This window comes from Miscanthus floridulus, chromosome 1 (genome assembly GCF_019320115.1).
Source record: "Miscanthus floridulus cultivar M001 chromosome 1, ASM1932011v1, whole genome shotgun sequence".
NCBI classification, from domain to species: Eukaryota; Viridiplantae; Streptophyta; class Magnoliopsida; order Poales; family Poaceae; genus Miscanthus; species Miscanthus floridulus.
In genome coordinates this window covers 86834357-86842238 of record NC_089580.1, presented here as the reverse complement: position 1 = coordinate 86842238, position 7882 = coordinate 86834357, and positions in this window count along the sequence as shown.

Genomic DNA, 7882 nt, shown 5'->3' with positions numbered 1-7882 from the left:
TAGTAGTAGAGTAAGAGCAGCAGCCACTTAGGAGTAGCAAATAGTAGTAGTAAGTAGAAAGTAGTAGAGTAGAGTAAGTGTAGCAGTAGAGTGGCAGTAGTAGAGTAAGAGCAGCAACCACTTAGGAGTAGCAATTAGTAAGAGGAGTAGTAGGAGTAGTAAGAGGAGTAGTAAGAGGAGGAGTAGTAGTAAGAGGAGTAGGAGAAGGAGGAGGAGTAGGAGTAGTGGTAGTAGTAGTAGTAGTAGCAGCAGCAGCAGCAGCCACTACACACCAGCAGTATATAACCAATAAAACATTTAGTGGGAACAATCAATAAGTAAACCTAGTCCGTTTGCATCTAGTAGTTTATTTAGTCTCAGGATTGAAAACATTCAACGTGTGCCAATTGTAAAACATCACATGCTTCTAGTTAATCTTGTTCACTAGTAGAAGTAAAGCTTCACGACCACTGATAGAGAAACACAGGTGCCAGCTCAAGTTCACTAGTAGAAGTACCAAGTTTCCTCCCAATTTCCATATATTATTTGATAACCAACATATTTGTTTATTTATATTTGCTCTCAAATCAGCAGGTTGCTGCATGAGGCAGCCTTCCAACGCTTGTTGGTGATCTCAGATCCTAGACGAACGTGACAATCCTCCTTAGCAAATTATAGGGTTTTTAGATCAAAGATTAAATGCCTAGAAAGACAGCAATATAATCGAGTACCAGGTTACTGAAGTTTTAGAATAGTACACAAATATTAAAAGTAACACAGGTTATATGCTCATAGGTTTGACTAACTGATCAGCAAGTAATCAATTCAATAGTAGAGATAAAAATACTAGGCAGGTAATAAGACAATGCTGAAAATAATCAACACTACCCTTCACTGTCACATTGTCTCACTACACCGCATTGTATCATCAAGCAATTTAATCCGCCCACACAATTACAATCACACCCAAGTAACACAGTACTAGCAGATTGCACAAATGTAAATATCTGAACTGAAAACCGAGAGGGGCAACGGGTAACTCATAGCATGTAGATTGCACCAACCCGAGAAGCAGAGGTACACCGCGCAGCAGGGAGCCTAGGAACCATGCCACAGTTGACAGCACTAGAACAAAGCAGTATGGCACCACACAGGTGCACGTATAGCAATAGCACGCCGTCGGTCAAAACCAGTAGCACAACACCACAGCACCACCACTACCAGTACCAAGTCGTCGTCGGCCGCCGGTGGAGGTGCATGGAGGCCGCTCACCGGTTGAAACCCTAGGGAGGTGCGCAGGTGCGGGGAGGAGCAAGCGCATGCGGAAACCTTAGGGTGGGGAGGAGCAGGTGGGAGGGGCGCAGGTGCAGGGACCGGTCGAGGTGCGCGGAGGCCGCCCGCTGGTGGAAACCCTAGGGAGGTGTGCGGGTGCGGGGAGGAGCAGGCGCGTGCAGAAACCCTTGGGCAGAGAGGAGCAGGCGGGAGGGCACGTGGGTCTGGGTGCGGGGAGGGGGCACGGGTGCGCGAAGGCTGCCCGCCGGTGGAAACCCTAGGGAGGTGCGCGGGTGCGGGGAGGAGCAGGCGCGCGCGGAAACCCTAGGGCGGGGAGGAGCAGGCGGGAGGGGGAGCAGGTGCGGGGAGGAGCAGGCACGCGTGTGCGGGGAGGGGGTGTGGGTCTGGGAGGCGACGTCGGTGGAAACCCTGACGGCGTCGGAGGAGAAGACCAACAACAGCAGGCGCACGGCGTCGGAGGAGAAGAGGCGGCGTCGGTGCACCCTTTCTTTTATAGTCAGGGAGATTTGTAGGGGCGGTTCCTGATCCAGCCGCCCCTACAAATGCATTTATAGGGGCGGTTCCTAATCCAGCCTTTCTAGGGGCGGTTCCTGATCCAACCGCCCCTACAAATATTTTTTTATTTTTTTAAATAATTAATTTTGTATTATAAAAACAATTGTGTATATATAAAACAATTATGACCAAAGTAAAAGTACTATAAAAATAATTGTGTATATGCACAAATATAATATTTTGAATTATTCTATATATGAAGAAATATATATATATATATATAAACAATTGTAGTCAAAACAATATAGAAAACAAAAAAACAAAAATTAAAAATTTGAATTTTAAAACTTCGACTACAATTTTATGATATTATATGAAATAAAATGAAAATGTTGTAAACATAAAAGTTGTATAACTCATCAACATGTACAACTTTTATTTTGGTCATCTTGTCATGTGACTTTGTTTGAACGATTCAAATTTTGAAATTCAAACAATTTTAACTTGAAACAATATTTTAAAAGAGTAAATGATTTCAGATGAAAAACTCATGAATACTAAAGTTGTAGAACTCATCAATATGTACAACTTTTATTTTGATCATATTTTTATTTGACCAAATTTGAATAGTTGAAATTTTGAATTTCACTAAATGACAACTTCAAACAAGATTTTGAAACCTGAAATGATTTCAACAATAAAAGTTATGAACATAAAAGTTGTTGAACTCCTCACTATCTACAACTTTTATTTTGGTCACTTCTTCATGTGATAAAGTATTAGTAAATATTGTTCATAAATTCACATATGACTCATAGTTTCATGAACTATACGAGAAACATGTTGATTTATGAACAATGTTTACTATCAGTTTATCAGATGAAAAAATAATCAAAATAAAAGTTATAGATCTTGATGAGTTATACAACTTTAGTATTCATCACTTTTTCAGCTGAAATTAATTAATGGTTGAAAATCTCATTTGAACTTGTCATTTTTTTTAAATTTGAAAATTTGAAGTGCTCAAACTTTGACAAATGAAATTTTGTAGTAATAGAGTGGATGTTCAAATAGAGTCATCTGGATGTTGCAAAGGGTAGTCTCACACATATGCATAAAATGTAGTCTCACACACATACAAAAATATGTAGTCTTACACACGTACATAAATATATAGTTTCACACGCATGCATAAATGAAGTCTTACAAACACACACTTACACAAACACTCCACGTTCAACAACTAGCTAGCCCGCTGTAACGACTTTCCCTTTCACACCTTTTCGTTCCCATGGCATTATGTCTTTGGGGAGATTCTTTTCCACAACACTGATCTTTTTAGGAAAGTCTGTGAATAGCGGCATCTCATCGTAGTTATTGTAAGCTTCAACATCGTCCACGCCATCAGCTCCAATAATGTGTTGTTTCCCGGAGGCAACCACGTGCTTTGTCTTCTTCTTCGGGGGGAGGTTACTTTGTGGGTCAGACATATAGAAAACTTGTGCGACACGTGAAGCGAGCACCCAAGGGTCATCTTGGTAGCCTAGATTCTCGATGTCCAGGACTCTGAATCCGATCTCGTTCAGTTGGTGTTATTTGATCCAGCGGCATCGAAACAGGGCCACCGTTATATCCCTTCCATAGTCAAGTTCCCATATCTCTTCAATGATGCCAAAGTATTGGATCTTTCGCCCTAATCCATCGAGAGCCTCTATTCGAACGCCACTGTTTTGGTTCACATATTTACTATCCTTTACGTGGGTATAGTACGTATACCCATTGATGTCATAAGTATTCCAAGATGTCACTTGTCTCGATGGCCCCTCCGCCAACCTACTGATGGTAATAGAGTCTATGGTTTCTCCAGGCGGTATGTTTTGGTCCTTCAACCATGTAGTTAGTCGTTGCTTGTGTTGTTTCATGACCCAATCATCCGAACGGTCTTTTCTCTCTGCCATAATGATAGCTAAGTGTTCATCAATGTACGGTTACATCAGTTGTGTACTCTGCAAGACACTATAATGTGCCTGACTCACCTCTTTATAATCATGATCGATGAACACTTTTCTACCACTGGTGCCCTTCCTAGCCAGCCTACCCTTGTGACGAGAATCGGATTTACCAATTCCTTTCTGTACTTTTAGGTACTCTTGACAGCACTCGATGACTTCTTCAGTACTATAACCCTCTATCATGGAGCCCTCTGGGTATGCTCGATTATGCACGTATTGACTTAGAACCGACATGAACCGCTCATAGGACCACATTTTATGCAAGTAGCAAGGGCCTAGCGCTTGTATTTGATGAACCATGTGAATCATAAGATGTGGCATTATATAAAAAAAGTAAGAGGTAAACACATCTCCAGTTGGTTTTGTGTCTTCACCATAAATTCATGTAGGTCACTCAACTCTTTCTTGCCAATCGTCTTTTGTGAGATCTTCGAAAAGAAGTAGCACATGCAGGTGATGGCCATTTTCAAGAACTCTAGCTTTATAGCCCTGATTGCAATAGGTAGAAACACAGTCAGCATCACATGGCAATCGTGAGCCTTGCAGTGTGTTATTGACAAGTCCTTCATTGATACTAGCTTCTTCACATTTGCTGAAACCTAGTCGAGACTTTGATCCCCCTCAGGAAAGTACATATAGCTCTCTTCTCGTCTGGTGTTAGGTTGAAGCACGTCGTAGGCAGAGTGTATTTTCCATTAGCCTTAGGTACCGGGTGAAGCTGTGGCATCACGTTTAGCTGCACCATGTCTTTCCGTGCTTTCAGACCATCCTTTGACTTGCCTGTGTCCATCAAGGTAGCAATGAGACTCTCAAAGACATTCTTCTACACATGCATAGCATCAATGGCATGGGGGACCTCCAAGTCTGGCCAATAAGGTAGATACTGAAAAAAGATCGATTATTTCTTGAAAGGTACGCCTTCAACAGGAGGTGTGCTTCTGTCTTTGTTCGTCCTATCTGGATTCTTCTTTTAATAGACGACGCGTATGTTTTTCACTATTCTGTACACGTGTTCTCTGTTATGACATCTCTTCGAAGGGGGTTCAATCTCCGGGGCGTTGTCATAAAATCTAAAGAACAATTTAGATTTGGTACTTGTGACTTGTCTTTAAGATGCATCGGTTCCTTAGGTAAACTATCTTCTTGGATGCATCCAGGTACACCCATGTAGTACCATCCAAGCAAACCAAGCATCCCGTCTTCCTTTTGATCTGTCCAGACAAAGCAAACAGCGTGGAATAATCATTGGTAGTAACAAATATTATTGCTCTACATATGAAGTCCTCCTTTCAGAACGCATCGACATCTGTTCCCCATGCCTCCATAGCCTCTCCATTTCTTGCATCAAAGGCTCGAGGAACATATCTATATCAATGCCAGGTTGTTTAGGGCCAGAAATAATAATAGTGAGGAGAAGGTACTTTTTCTTCTGACACAACCATATTGGAATGTTGTACATGGTCAAGATCACTGGCCATGTGCTGTGGTCGCTCATCCTCTCATTGAAGGGATTCATTCCATCGGTGCTCAAGCCAAACCGTACATTTCTTAGGTCATCGCTGAATTCTTTGTGCTTCTCATCAAACCTTTGCCACTGACTACAATCAGCCGGGTGTGCAATCTTATCATCATCCACCTTGCGCTCATCATCCTGCCATGTCATGAGCGTGGCTTCTTTAGGGTTTAGGAAGATACGTCTCAAGCGACCAGTCACTGGCAGATACCATATTACCAAGGTAGGAATTCTTCTTTGCTTTGCATCGTTGCCTAATGGAGTGTCCTCTAGGGGCTGAGATTCTTGTACCACCTTTTTTGTATCCTTCTTATTCCTCTTTTTCCCCGTAGAGGGTTACGGTCATTGTTCTTGTACCAGCTGGCCCCACACCAGGGACATTTATCCAGTGACTTGAATGTTTCGCCACGAAAAAGTATATAGTGGTTGGGGCATACATGGATTTTTTTCAACCCCCATTGTCAATGGACTTATGACCTTCTTCGCTTGGTATGTGTTGGCGGGAACTGAGTTTGGTTGTGGCAGCACCCATGACAGGAGATGCAATACATCATTGAAACTACAGTCTGACCAGCCATACTTAGCCTTTAGGATGAACAGCTCAAGCATAAAACATAGCAATGTCCAATGTGTCGGAAAACCCTTTTCAACACCATACATAGTCTCCTTTGATGCTTTTATCACCCTTTTTAAATTTTCTAGATCTTTCGGGCTATTTAGTAAAATCTCTGGTCTAAGGGCTCGAATCATGTCCTCTAAATCATCTTCATCCCCGACACATGCTCCACCATCATTATTGGCACCACCTTCATCGTTACCATCCCAACCACCAGCATCACCACCTTGTTCATTGCCAAACTCAAAATCCATTCGTGCATCAAGCTCTGCTGAATATTAGGACAAGGATTCTATGGTTTCGTCGTCGTATTCCTCCTCATACTCGTCGTTAACAATAATCATTTCACCATGATGAATCCACACTATGTAGTCCTCAACAAATCCTCGCATAATCAAATGTGATCTGATGATAGTCACATTTGTCTATGCCATACGATTTTTGCAATCTTTACAGGGGCAAATAATTGTATCCTTATTCTCTTTCAATGTCATTGCATGCTTCTTTGTGGCTTCAATAAATTTATCCACCTCTTCACGGAACCCTGCCTTGAACCTTAACGAAACATACATCCAAGAGTTCCTGTACTCCATCTTTTACAACAACAACAAAACAAACATTAAAGGACTACTTATTCAGATATATATAAAAATGAATCAAATTAATAATTACTTGAGAATAATTGTATATACTTCAGATATATATGAATATAAATCTAATATAATTACATGAAGCATACAAACACACCATGATAGAGGAAAATTAATTAATAGCCTATTTATCCATAAATAATTAAAATACATATTTATTCATTACAATAAACAATTTTAAAGACAACAATTTGCAATAATTATACTTTATCCAATATCTTTTATACAAACCCTAGTCCAATTTCATCAAACATAAATTTACAAAAAAAAAATAAATAAATAAACCAAACCCTAGATCTAGATCCACATGCACATGAAACATCCATAAAACTAACTAATTGTTCACTAAAATCAAGAAACATGGGTATGATCTTGTTCTCATCCCTAATTTACCCTAGTACATTTAAAATTTGGGTCTAATTTGCTTCATAAGTAGCTCAAGCACCATAGAAGAGAGAGAAAAATAAAACTCTAATTACTCACTAATTAACCATTAAAACTACAAAAAAAAGTGTGAAATAATATTTTCTTACCTTCTATAACCTCTCCACTAAAGGATTTGAGACCAAAACCTTCCCCCTTAGTAGAGTAATTTTTGGGAGGTGCCCAAGGCCTCCCCACCTTTGTTTCACGGGTTGGAGTGAGTGACCCGAGGAGAAAGAATGTGCTGCAGCTGTTTTATATGTGGGTCATTTGTAGGGGCGGCTGGTGATTGAGCCGCCCCTACAAATCGGAGCTATGTATACGTGGGGTCATTTATAGGGGTGGCTGGTGGTTGAGTCGCCCCTACAAATCATAATTATGTATACGGGGGCATTTGTAGGGGCGGCTCAATCACCAGCCGCCCCTATAAATAGCAACGCCAGGGGCAGCTGGTGATTGAGCCGCCCCTACAAATCAGACCCCATTTGTAGGGGCGCTCATATTACCAGCCGCCCCTGCTGTTCTATTTGTAGGGGCGGCTGGTGTTTGGGCACCCGAGCACGCCACTGTAGGGGCGGCTCCATCACTAGCCGCCCCTACAAAAAATGAACCGTTGCTAAAAATCATTTTTACATAGTGTTATCCGCTCGTTTGCCGCCTTCGAGCGAACGGCTGCTAGCCCTCCGAGGCGCACTACTCGGCTACCGTCCCTGCCAGGCGCGGCGCGCTGCTGCCCTCTCCAAGTCGCGCGGCCGCGGCCTCAATCCCCGCTGCTCGTGCGGCCTATGCCTCCCTTCTACAACATGCAGCCACTGCACTTGGCCCACCACCTACAAACGCCGCCAGGCTACTGCCTCCGGTAAACACTACACACCGACGAGCCTCCATTCTGCCGAGCAAC